We start from the raw sequence: 13,675 nt of genomic DNA on the forward strand, positions 1-13,675 counted from the left end.
AGGAATATTTCTGTGTGAACCAGACTTGTGCTTCATAGTCATCCTAGCTCCTACTTTCTATTTATCTGAGGAATGGCCATATGGATTTGGGAGGACCAGGGATCATCCTAGCTGAGAATGTGTCTTAGCTGTAGAGTAGTTGCCTAGCATGCTTGAAGACCTGGGTTTGATTCCACACAGAAAAAGTTGTAGGGAGAGGTGGTGCTCAACTGGTAGAGCAACAGATTTGATCAAAAAGAGCTAAGGGACAGTGGCCAGCCACCGAGTTCAAGCCCCAGGACTGGAAGAACAAATCTTTGTTGGAGGCTTTTTTTTCCTTTGAAAACAAATTATTCTTTGTGATAAGCAAAATACGGACCTCTTCCCTGGCCACCAATGGGCCATTAGATGTCCCTTGAATTTTGGCTGCCTCCTGGCAGCCTCTGCCCTACCCGACCCACAGTTTACCCTTCCCATCACCTGGGAGATAGAGGACTGAGAGAAGGCCACCTGGCCACCTACTTGTGGTGTCTGCTGAGTTTTTGAGAGTCATGTCACATAGAAAGTTATCATCTGCATGAGTCTACAGAAGAAAGGGAGGGAGCAGCCCTTGCCCAAGCCCTCGAGCTGTAGGCTGCTCTGGGTGTGGGGCATCTGCCACAGGATGTGCTCTGTGGGGGAGTCTTCTATGTGGTCGGGAACTCTGACCTCTCCTTTGGCAGTTTCCAATGGTCTTGAAGTTGCAATTCTTCAAAACCTTTCTGCTCCTCCCTCATTTTGCCCACTCTGGAGCCTGAGGCGTCTGAAGGGACGGTGGTTGCGGGGGCCTCAGCCTATGCAGGCATCTGGAGCATTCTGTCAGCACCTTCCCCTGCGAGTAGCAACAGCAGCTCTCTCTTCTCCATCTTCTGGGAGAGCCGTCACACATGCTTGTCTTTCTCCAAACACAGCTCATCCAGGATGAACATCTGCTCTTTACATGACAGGAGGGACTCATCTATGGTGCAAATGTGTGCTGACAGCTGGGTGCATCGATGGTGGAGTTAATCTGCTGGACTATGGAAGTCCACCTCATCATGCAGGTCATGGATGAAGCAGATTTTCTTCTTTTTTTTTTTTTTTTTTTTTTAATTGTATTTTATTTTATTTGAGAACATACTGTACAGGGGGGCTACAATTACATGGGCAGGATAATGCATACATTTCTTACCAAGCATTGCAGCCTCCTCCTTTGTTTACCCTTCACTTCCCTTCCCGGCCTCCCCCCTCCCCCCAACCAATTTTACCCCCCTCCCCCCACCCAATTATACCCCCCTCCCCCCCTCACACCGACATTGTAAAGCTGGTTTTGACATGACATTTTGTACTTCTCATTGTTGCAACAGGTCCACCTGAATCCTTAAACGACTTGTTTGTCCCCATCTCCTCCACATGTTATACTGACATCAAATATAGTGAAAGCGGGGGTTATACTGTGGGGGAGGGACATACAAAGCAACAAAGAAATAATCTTATAAATGCGTTAGAAACACATGCATGAAAGAAACGAATTCATTAAAATACATATTTAAGGGTTCATTTTCCTAACATCACATTATCTGACCTTTTCCGCTTGACTCATACCTATACTAGATATTGCAAATAAGGGAAACCATGGGACCTATGCTTCTTTGGGCCTGGCTTACTTCACTTAATATAATTTTTTCCAAACCTTTCCATTTCCTAACAAATGGGGAAATGTCATTCTTTCTGATGGAGGCATAGAATTCCATTGTGTATATATACCACATTTTCTTGATCCATTCATCTACTGAGGGGCATCTGGGTTGGTTCCATATCTTAGCTATGGTAAATAATGCTGCAATAAACATAGTTGTGCTGGTAGCTTTAGTGTGGTCTTGTTTGTAAACATTTGGGTAAATGCCCAAAAGTGGGATTGCTGGATCATAGGGGAGATCTATGTGAAGTCTTCTGAGGAACCTCCATACTGCTTTCCAAAGTGGTTGAACAAGTTTACATTCCCACCAACAATGAAGTAAGGTTCCTTTCTGTCCACATCCCCTCCAGCATCTGTTGTTGTTAGAGTTCTTGATTTTTGCTGTTCTAACTGGAGTGAGGTGATATCTCAATGTTGTTTTGATTTGCATTTCTTTTATGGCTAGGGATGTTGAACATTTCTTCATGTGTCTATTGGCCATCCTTCTTTCTTCTTCAGAGAAGCTTCTCTTTAAGTCTTTGGCCCACTTATTTATTGGGCAGTTGATTCTTTGAGGATTTGTTGTTGGGTGGTTTAATTTTTTGAGTTCCAAGTATATTTTAGATATGAGACCCTTGTCCGTTGTATGGCTAGTAAAGATCTTCTCCCAATCGGTGGGCTTTCTATTGATCTTGCCAGCTATGTCATTTGCCCTGCAGAAGCTCTGCAATCTTATGCAATCCCATTTGTCCAACCTTTCTTTGATTTGTTGTGCTTCCGGGTCTCTATTCAGAAAATTTCGACCTGAGCCAAGGAGACCTAGGGTTTCTCCTATTCCATCCTGTAATGTTTTCAGAGTGTCTGCTTTGAGTTCAAGGTCTTTGATCCATTTGGAGTTGATTCTGGTACAGGGTGATATATAAGGATCTAGCTTTAGTTTTCTACATGTAGTTAACCAATTTTGCCAGCACCATTTACTGAAGAGGCTGTCTTTCTTCCATTCTATTGTTTTAGCTTCCTTATCGAAGATTAGATGGCTATAGGTCTGTAGGTTCATTTCTGGGTTTTCAATTCTATTCCATTGGTCCTGAGGTCTGTTCTTATGCCAATACCAAGCTGTTTTGATTACTATGGCTTTATAGTAGAGTTTGAAATTTGGTATTGATATTCCTCCAGCAGTGTTCTTTCCGTTGAGGAGCGTTTTTGCTATTCGGGGTCTTTTATTGTTCCATATGAATTTTTGGATTGCCTCCTCTATTTCCTTGAAGAATGAGGGTGGAATTTTGATAGGTATCGCATTGAATTTGTAGATAGCCTTGGGAAGTATTGCCATTTTCACGATGTTAATCTTGCCAATCCAGGAGCATGGGAGGTTTTGCCATTTTTTAAGTTCTGTGTTGATTTCCTTTTTCAAGATTTTAAAGTTTTCATCATAGAGGTCCTTCACTTCTTTGGTTAAGTTAATTCCTAGGTATTTTATTTTTTGGGGGGCTATTACAAATGGAGTTGCTTTCCTAATTTCAGCCACACTTTTCTCATTGTTGGCATATAGAAAGGCCATTGATTTTTGGGGGTTAATTTTATAACCTGCTACTTTGCCAAAGTTTTGAATCAGCTTGAGTAATTTGGGAGTGGAGTCTATGGGATTCTTTAAATACAAGATCATGTCATCTGCAAAGAGGGAGAGTTTTATTTCTTCTTTCCCTATTTGGATCCCCTTTATGTCTGCATCTTGTCTTATTGCTGTAGCTAGGCATTCTAATACTAGATTGAAGAGAAGTGGAGAGAGTGGGCATCCTTGTCTTGTTCCTGAGTTAAGAGGAAATGGCTTTAGTTTTTCACCATTGAGTATAATGCTGGCTGTAGGTTTGTCATATACAGCCTTTATTGTATTGAGGAATGTTCCATGGATTCCTAATTTTTCCAGAACCTTCATCATAAAGGGGTGTTGGATCTTGTCAAATGCTTTTTCTGCATCTATTGAGATAACCATGTGGTTCTTATTCTTGCTCCTGTTGATGTGATGAATAATATTAATTGATTTGCGTATATTGAACCAGCTTTGCATCCCTGAAATGAATCCTGTTTGATCATGGTGTATGATTTTTTGGATGAATTGTTGAAGTCGATTGGCCAAAATTTTGTTGAGAAGTTTTGCATCAATGTTCATCAAAGAAATGGGTCTATAGTTCTCTTTCTTTGATGAGTCCCTGCCTGGTTTTGGGATGAGGGTTATGATGGCTTCATAGAATGTGTTCGGTAGTGAGCTTTCTCTTTCAATTTCATTGAAGAGTTGGAGGAGTATTGGTGTGAGCTCTGCTTTGAAGGCCTTGTAAAATTCCGCTGTAAAACCATCTGGTCCTGGAGTTTTCTTAGCTGGGAGGTCTCTTATTGCTGTTTCTATTTCAATGCTTGATATGGGCCTGTTAAGCTGGTTTAACTCATCTTGGTTTAGTTTTGGCATGTCAATATTTGCTAGGAAAAGGTCCATTTCTGTCAAGTTCTCAACCTTATTAGCATAAAGTTTTGAGAAGTATCCCCTAATAATGTCCTGAATCTTGGTTGTTTCCGTGGTGATGTTTCCATTCTCATCTCTGAGTTTATTAATTTGGGTGTGTTCTCTCCTTTTTCTGATAAGGTTTGCTAAGGGTCTGTCAATTTTGTTAAGTTTTTCGAAGAACCAACTCTTTGTTTTGTTGATTCTTTCTATAGTTTTTTTGGATTCTAATTCATTTAATTCTGATTTAATTTTGATTATTTCTTTCCGTCTACTGGATTGGGGTTTATCTTGCTGCTCTTTTTCAAGGAGGTTTACATGTGTCATTAAATTGTTAGTTTCCGATCTCTCCAATTTGTTGATGTAGGAGCTCAGAGCTATAAACTTGCCTCTGAGTACTGCCTTTGCTGTGTCCCAGAGGAGCTGGTAATTTGTGTGTTCATTTTTGTTGAATAGCATGAACATACGAATTTCCTTTCTAATCTCTTCCATGACCCACTCATGATTCAACAGTGTGTTGTTCAGCCTCCATGTGATACCGGACTTTCTTTGGTGGCTTTTGGTGTTGAGATCTAATTTTATTCCCTTGTGGTCAGAGTATGCAAGGTATAACTTCAATGTTTCTGAATTTAGACAAGTTTGCTTAGTGGCCTAAAATGTGGTCTATTTTAGAAAACGTTCCATGTGCTGCTGAGAAGAACGTGTATTCTGTTGCTGCTGGGTGAAATGTTCGGTAAATGTCTGTTAAGTCTAGTTGTTCTATGCAGCTGTTTAGATCTGCGGTTTCTCTGTTGAGTTTTTGCCGAGTTGATCTATCTAGTGGGGAGAGTGGTGTGTTAAAATCCCCAACAATTAATGTCTTTGGATCTATATGGGATTTGAGGGAAAGTAGTGTTTCTTTGATAAATTTGGGTGCTCCATTGTTTGGCGAATAGATATTTAGAATTGTAATATCCTCCTGAAGGAGAGATCCTTTAATTAGTATGTAGCGACCTTCTTTATCTCTTCTCACGAATTTTAGTTTGAAGTCTATTTTATCTGATATTAGGATTGCAACTCCCGCCTGTTTATGAGGGCCGTTTGCTTGGTAGATTTTGTTCCAGCCTTTAACTTTGAAAATATGTTTGTTTTTACGGGCAAGATGTGACTCCTGCAGGCAGCAGATAGAGGGGTCTTGTCTTTAAATCCAACTAGACAGTCTATGTCGCTTAATTGGAGAGTTCAGTCCGTTAACGTTAAGAGATAGGACTGAGAGATATTTGGGGGTTCCTGCCATGTTATCCACCTTCTTGGGGGCTGTGAAAGCTGGGTTCTTCCTAAGGTTCTTGGATTCTCAGTTTGGGTGCAGTTTCTTGGCCTTTGTTGCGTTCTTGTTGGTTTTCTATGTGTAGGACATCTTTAAGAATCTTTTGCAGGGCTGGTTTGGTGGAGATGTATTGTTTCAATTTTTCTTTGCTATGGAAGGTTTTTATTTGGCCTTCAGTTATGAAGGAGAGTTTAGCTGGGTACAGTATTCTTGGTTGATAGTTGTTTGTTTTTAGGGCATGGCATACATCATTCCAGGCTCTTCTTGCTTTGATTGTCTCTGCTGAGAAATCTGAGGTAATTCTAATTGGTTTCCCTTTATAAGTGATAGACCTTTTCTCCTTGACAGCTTTAAGGATCTTTTCCTTGGTCTGGGTTGATCCTGTGTGGATTATAATGTGACGGTGGGATGTCCTATTCTGGTCTGGTCTATTTGGGGTTCTAAAAGCTTCTTGTATCTGAATAGGCCTATCTTTTTGTATGTTTGGGAAGTTCTCTGCTAGGATCCTGTTAAACAAATTTCCTAGACCATTAACTTCTGTTTCTAGGTGCTCCTCTACACCCATTATCCTTAGATTGGGCCTTCTGATGGTGTCTTCCAGGTGTTGGATAGACCTATCATATTTCTTGGACTTGTCTTGGATGGTTGTATGTTCTTTCTCTATAATATCTAGGCTGTCTTCAATCCCTGAGATTCGATCTTCTGCATGGTCTAACCTGCTGTCAAGACTCTCTACTTTGTTTTTTATCTCTTTTCCTTCTAATTGGTCAGCTTTGATGGTTTCAAGTTCTTTGTTGAAGCTCTGTTTTAGGTCTTGTATGATTTTCTTTACTTCCTTAATTTGGTGTTCAGTGTTTGTTCTCAAATCACTTAGTTGATTGGTTATGGTTTCTTTGGACTCCCATTCCTTCTGTTGGGTTCCATTCAGCATTCCCTTTGTGGTCTCCCTGACTTCCTTCAGCTCTTTGTTAATGGATTCCATGAATGTCTTTAGTGATCTTTGTGTATTCTCTACCTGGTCTCTTAATTCGTGAATTACTCTTTGATTAGTTTCCTCCCTTCTGTGGGATTCCTGCAGTTCTCTTTGAGTGTTCTCTGCCTGCTCATGCCATTCCTCCCTTTCTCTTTGAGTATTCTCAAGTTGTTCACGCAAATCCTGTATCAGTTTTTGAGAAGCTTCCTCACGCTTATGATATTCCTGTATAAACTTCTGGGATGCCTCCTCTCTCTCCCTATCACGCTCATACAGAGTCCTTTGTACATTGTCAAACTTCTCATTTATCATGTTTGCTATTAGTGTTTGTAGAGCTATTTGGGAACTCTCCTCTGGATTATTCTTTATCTGTTCTAATCCCTGATTATCAAGGTTGGGAATTGAGATACCCGAATTTGCCATTTTTCTTGTGTTTTTCCGGCTTACTCGGCCCATTTGAGATAAAGATTGCACCAGTTTTGTCCTAGAACCCTATCTTAAGGCAACCATCAACCAAAGTTTGCATTTGTACAGTCAATAGTCTACAGATACAATCTAGTTCAACAGATACATCTATTCAACATCAAACGACTATATGTTAAAGGACTTCGAACCGCAGAAAAGAATTTGGAAAACCAGAAATTATTAGGATTAGGGAGAGATTTGGGTAAAAAATAGGAGTAGGTTGGTGTGGGGAGGCACAGGGAGAGTTAACTATGTCCTAATCACAGTGCAGGAAATGAGTTGGGTAGGATGCAAGTAGAGAGAGAGAGAGAAAAAGAAGAGACGGAAAGGGGAATAAAGAGAGACCAGAAAAAGAATAGAAACGTAAAAATTAATGTTATTATAGAGGTTAAAAGACCGTCTATTTAGAGTGGAATGTGAATATGTTCAGAGAAGGGGAGGGACATAGAGGAGATGTGAAAACCTTTAAGGAAGGGAACGGGAGAAGAAAAGATCAGAAGTTCAGTAGAGCTAGATAAAAAACAAAAAGATAATTAAGAAAGAAAGAAAAAGAGAAAGAAGACAAGAAAAGAAAGGAAAACTCTTATTCACGTATTCCTAAAATAAAAATTATAAGATGAGAAAAAAAAAAAGGTTACTGGAAAACAATTATTTTTTCAGAAGAGGCAAAAATTAAAGATTAATAAAAGTTTTAGAAGGGAAAAAAATTTATATATATATATATATATATATATATATATAAGGTAACAAAAAACAAAAAACAAGCAAAAAAAAAAGAAAAGAAGAAGAAGAAAAAAAGAAAAAAAAAGAAAAAGAGAAAAAAAAAAGTCTTTTGATTTTTTTTTTTGGGGGGGGGAGGAGTGGGAAGAATCCTGTATCTCCCTTTTGTCTGCAACCAGTCTCTTGTTGGAGTCTCTGGTCAGCTTGAGGTCCTGTGGCTTGATTGGTTTCTTAAGTCGGTTGGTTGGAAGAGGCAGAAAAATGCTCTGCTTTACCCAAGATTTTGAGATCCCCCTCCCAGGTTAGTTTTCTGGGAGGGTGGTCTGCTTTGAGAGTCACAAAAGAGGGGGATGTGGTGATGAGGCTAGGTTCTGGGTAGAGTTGAGGCCTTTCAATAAACAGTAGCTTTTCCCTGGGGCTATTTTGTGATAAAGCTCACAGCGCCCAGCCTGGAGCCATTCTCAGGGTTTCTGTTTTTCAATTGATTGTCGAGGCTGCTAGAGGGAGGGGCAGCCTCTGGCTCTGGTTACCCAGTGAAGTAAGGCACTCCGATGGCTGGCGCCTGAGCTGGGTGGCTTTTCCCTGGATGGAGCTGAGTCTGGCAGGTCACTTCGCCGTTAAGTTCTTGTGACCTGCTAAATGACTCATTTTATTCCAAGGCCTGAGCTGGAGCTAGCAGCTCCTCCGAACTTTGTCGGTATCCAAGATGGAGATCACTGGTGCTGGGGGGGAGGGGTGGCCTTCCCTCCTCTGCTCCCTGAGAAGGAATGAGGACGTCGGGCTTGTACTCACGCCGAGTCTTGGATCCTGGGTCGTCTCTGGTCTGCAAACAGCAGGATGAAGATGTTCGCTCCTTGTCGGTTCTTGTTGGTGTTGAGTAGAATCCGCTCGTCCGCTGCGTCTGGCTCCTTCGTCCCCGACTCTCTGTGTCTCAGGTATGTTTCCGGGGCGGTGGTCGCCGCCGCCGCGGCCCCGCCGCCGGAGCAGCAGCTGCTGCGTTTCCTTGGCTTCCCCTCTCTTGTCTAACTCTCTGTCCTGTGATGACACACTTGGTGTGATTCTCTGGCTTAGGACTGTTCACTGGAACTCTAAAACTCCTTTCTATGCGAGAGCTTGTTCAGATTCCAGCTTCTCCTCCGCCATCTTCCCGGAACGATCCAGATTTTCTTCTTGGATGCCCACGTGTCCCACTTGCCATCCTCATGCCTGCTGTGGTAGCAGCTCATGGGGCGTGAGGCTTGTGGCTCCAGCACCATCTTGCACTGAGCTGCTGTGTTGGCAGGGCGCCTGCAGTGGGGCTGCCGCTCCTGCAGCATGAGTTTCTCCCTGTGGATCTGAGCCTTTGAGAGTGCTCGCAGAGCCATGTCACTCTAGGTCTGGGGCATGTCTCTGTCTTCTGCGATTGTCATGTTGGGAGAAGTCACCTCCTCACCTTTTGCTTCTCCAGGGCTCACAGCTTCCACTCCCCAGGGAAAGCCAGGAAGCTCAGCTGGGCCTGCAGGCTCTCCTTCTGTGGTCTGGTCACTTCTAGGAACTTAACCTGTCCTACCACTTTGGGGGCACCTCGTCCCCCCAGTTGATTGGGCCCTGCACTTGCTTCATCTGGGTGTGCCTCTGAAGGGTCAATTGCAGGGCCTCCTCAGAGTTGAGCCACTCATTGGAGGCAATGTGCTGCTCACAGGTGGCTCTGAGCTCTTGCAGCTGGGCTAGGGACTGTTCCTGCTGCTCCTGCAGCTCCCAAGCTGCTTGGATCTCTCTCTCTCTCTTAGCCACCTCTTTACATTCGTCTATCTTCTCCTCTGAGTGGACTAGCTGTTCCCACAGATGTTTCTACACCTGCTGCTCTGTGGCCAGGATGCTGGTGAGCTCCTCCTTCTCACCTCTTACCCTGTGGAAAGCATCCCACAGCAGAACCAGCTGTTCCTCTTGTTATGGGTTTCACACACATGTGCATCGTGGGGTCTTGGGGATCTCCTGCCAATCCTTGGCCTTTTCCTCCAGTCTCTGTAGTTTCTCCTGCTGCTCCGCATTCTGGAGACAGAGCCTCTGGTTTTCCTTGACCTGGATGTGAAGTTGTTTCTCCAGGTTTTTCAATTCCATCTGTCTATGGTATTCCTGGGCCTGCAACTGCCGCTCAGCCTGAGATGGTTCTGCCAGCTTCCTCCTCAGTTCCCCCAGCTCATTCTCTAGGTCAAGCACCTGCCTCATCCTTTGCTCCTTCTCCTCTGTCAGTTGGTTCACCTGCTTGGTGAGCCAAGGAAAGTCCTCCTCCATTCAGGCCTGTCAATGCTCAGGTCCTCTGGGAAGGTGTTTCTCTCCAGATTTGCTGAGTTGGCCATCCAGATCAGATTGTCCAATAGTCCCTCCAGTAACAACGCCCCACCAGCACTTGTTGGAAGTTGCAGATTCTGTTCTTCCTGTTACTCTTCTGTGTCCAGAGCACTCCCAGCTTCTTCTGAATTTCTGTGTTCACTTTCTCCAGGTCATCGAAACTTCTGGTCTTTTCCTCGAGCTGAAGTGTCACATATATCAGCTCTTTGAAAAACATTTCTTTCTCCTTCTGTGCAGTAGTGACCACAGAAGCCGCCATCTCCAGTTCTGCCATGTGCCGTTTTGAGACCTACAGGTGGCTGGTGAGAACTCCTTGCTCTATTTCTCTGCCATTGGTTGCCTGCTTGACTTGGGCCAGTGCAGATTGTAAATCACTTTCTGCTGAAACCAACCTCTGTATGGGTGGCTTGGGGATCTCTAGCTCTGTTTTTGGTGCTTCGTGCACCTGAGCTATCTTCTCCCTCTCTTTCTCCAGTCAATCCAGTAGGTTTGTCTTTTCCTGCTTCAGTGGTTGGATCTTGGCACAGAATGCCTGGTTTCTTTTGCTGCAATCCAGGGTAGGTATCACATGTAAATAGCACCTCTGCAGATCCTTGGTGGTATCAGGAATATTGACTATGACTGTGTCCAAAGGCAAGGGAGGCCTGCAATCAGCATCAGCTTTGGCCAGACGCTCTGTTGAATCACGCTCCCCAGTGGTGTTTGTCGTGGGGATCCCTCCCTTTTTCCTGTTCTTTGTTTTCTTGAATGTTGCAGGTCTGATGGAAGGATTCTTCTGCCGGTGTTCTGGCAGTAGTTTCTTGTCTGTAGCTCTCTCATGGAGTCTTGTTGTTTCAGACATCTGAGCACTGGGATGGGAAAGATGGGCTGGTCACATTACCAGGCTCTGGGAAATCCTCTATTCTCCCACTCACTGATTAGGATGTCAATTTCCTATTCTATTCCAAAGTCTCCTCGAATCTCCTGCTCACCACTCAGCCACCTCTACCTTCCTCAACTGCTGGTGGTAGTGTCGAACAACTGACGGAATCCTGGTGCTGGGCAGCATGGAATGTGGTCATGTCTACAATTCTTGTTTTGCATTGGTCAGAAAGAACCATGAAAAATGGGGGTGTGGCCGAAATTATGAGATGCAGTCACCATGGGTGGAGTCAAAGTGACAGCAGCTCCCCCAGCCCCTTTCCCAGGGAACTCTGTCCAATTCAGTTGGGTACAAGAGGGTGACATGCTTTAGCCGGATGGTTGCACAGATTGTTGTGCATGTCTGTTTGTTGCCAGGATCTGGGCACATTCTTTGAGCTGCTTTTGCTCCAGTGGTAGCCCTCTACCACTGGAGCCACACAGCTTTGTTGACACTGAAGTTGGATCGGGGTCTCAAGGACATTCCTGCCTAGGGTGAATTTGCCCATGATCCTCCTATCACAGCCTTGTAAATATCAAGGAGGCCTGGTTCCTGCTTAATCATGGATGTTGCTGTTCTTGGACAGATCAGTGAGTTCCCTATCCTCAGGTTTAAGTGGTGGGAGCTGGAGCCCACAGTTTGAATCCTGGTCCTGCCACCTCCAAATGGCAGGAGAGCCTTAGAAATTCATTCCTATCTATACGAATACCAATGGAGTGTGATTTATGTTATGACTGAATGGGCAGTTCTTGAATGATTCTAGGATAAAATTATATACAATTTTGTTATAGAACACTGATCATCAATACTTTATGAAGCATTTAAACAATCACATTCATTAAATGGAGGCATAATGAAACACCTAAGAATTGGTATTTCATTCCCTAAGAATTGCGCCTCACACAGTATAAAGGTGTCATTTTTTTCTGCCAGGATTGGGATTGGAACTCTTAGTGTGGGTAACTCTGTTACACTGTGTGGAATGGGGAAGCTGGCCTCAAAGTCAAGAAATTCATGTGTACACCTCAGTTCTGAAATCGATCCCCAACACTAGAAAACATCCTCTTCATGGACATTTTAAATATGTGATTTATATTTACATACATATGTTGACTCCATATTGCTTTCAGTGTAGTTATTCATTTTATGTTTTGTTTCATTCATGTAGTGACTATTTTATTGATTATTATGGCACATAGAACATTGATTACATTGATTACATAGGATATAGGTCTGCATGCGTATTACAATTATACCAAACACCCAGAACTTTCACAGGAAAGGAAAACATGTGTCACCATCAGCTTCTTACTCCACGATTCATTTTGTCAGAGTGCTGGTATCTGAACTCATGGCCTACAAGGCCCAATTCATGAATGGGTGAGTGTCAACACACCATCCTGGGGCAAAATGAATTGACAGGCAGTTCCTAGGACCTTATCTCGAGCCCCAGGTTTTGAAAAAATAAGAACAGAGTGACACCCAGATGGTAGTATGCTAAAAATATATTTCTTTATAAGGTGTCAGAGATGTCTATCCATTATTCACTTATAAAGACTACATTCCTACCAAAACTTGGGTATTTATTATGCCTCCATGTAATTTATGTTATTATTTTCATCCTTAATAAATGATTAAGTAAATCAGTGTCCTGAAATTATTGTGTCCCTGTGAGAAATAGTATTCTTTTAATGCTTCATAAGATAATTAAATAAAATCAATCCGCTGACTGAAATCATGAAGTCTAATTTTATTCAAGTGTCATTCATGAGCAACTTATTCAACCGTGACATTGATAACATTCCATCGTTATTCCTGTAGATGGGAATGAGACTCTTAGGATCTCCCACCATCCAGAAGTGGCATGACTGGGATTCGAACTGGAGGCCTATGTTGCCATGCAGGACTATGGCTTCCTCAAACGCCCACCATTACAAAAAAATATTTAGCTCCATGGTTTGCAATTTGTGCCATTTTTCTGCCAGACCAAGGATTTGTACTCAAGGTCTGGGTAAATATGCAGCACTGTGCGGGATGGGAATCTGACCATATTTGAAGACAAGAAAATCAGGCCTGTTCCCTAGGCCTGAATTCAAGCCTCAGGCCTGGAAAAGATACTCCTTATATCCATTTTAAAGATAGAATTTATATTTCTATACAGATATTGAGTTCATATTGTGTTTGGTATGGTTATTCATTTTATGTCTTGTTTTATTCATTTATTTACCAATTATTTTATTTATTTGGATGACACCGCTACCATTTATTACATTATTTACATCCTATCACATAGCATCTAGATTTGTAGATATGTTCTCCATCATAACTGCCACCCAGGACTCTCCCAGAAAAGGAAATCATGTGTCACACTCGGCTTCTTACTCCAAGATTAAATTTTTGTCAGTGCTAGGATCTGAACTCAGGGCCTGGCAGGCCGAATTCATGAATGGATGAATGTGAGCATGGCAACCTCTAGCCAATGAAGCTCTCAGGTGCTTCCGAGGTGCTGAGATCCAGCCCCAGGTTTGGCCAAATCAGTGATGCATAGATAGGCAGATGGTGCTATACAAATAAATATATATTTGTAAATGCCGCGGAATGGCTCTGGCGGGATGACGGAGGACACCTAGGGGAGGAACCTAGAATAGGGGGGGAAATGGCAAACAGACAACTCACACACATTAGGAATGGATGCTGAGTGCGATTTAATGCAGAGGATAACAAACTTTTTTAGCAAAAAGTCTACATAAGAAAGGGCAAAAGGTTACACAATCTTGCTACAGGGCTTCATTCTTGTATGGTCACCA

This window comes from Dipodomys merriami, unplaced genomic scaffold (assembly GCF_024711535.1).
Source record: "Dipodomys merriami isolate MVZ:Mamm:240054 unplaced genomic scaffold, mDipMer1.0.p SCAF_979, whole genome shotgun sequence".
Lineage (NCBI taxonomy): Eukaryota > Metazoa > Chordata > Mammalia > Rodentia > Heteromyidae > Dipodomys > Dipodomys merriami.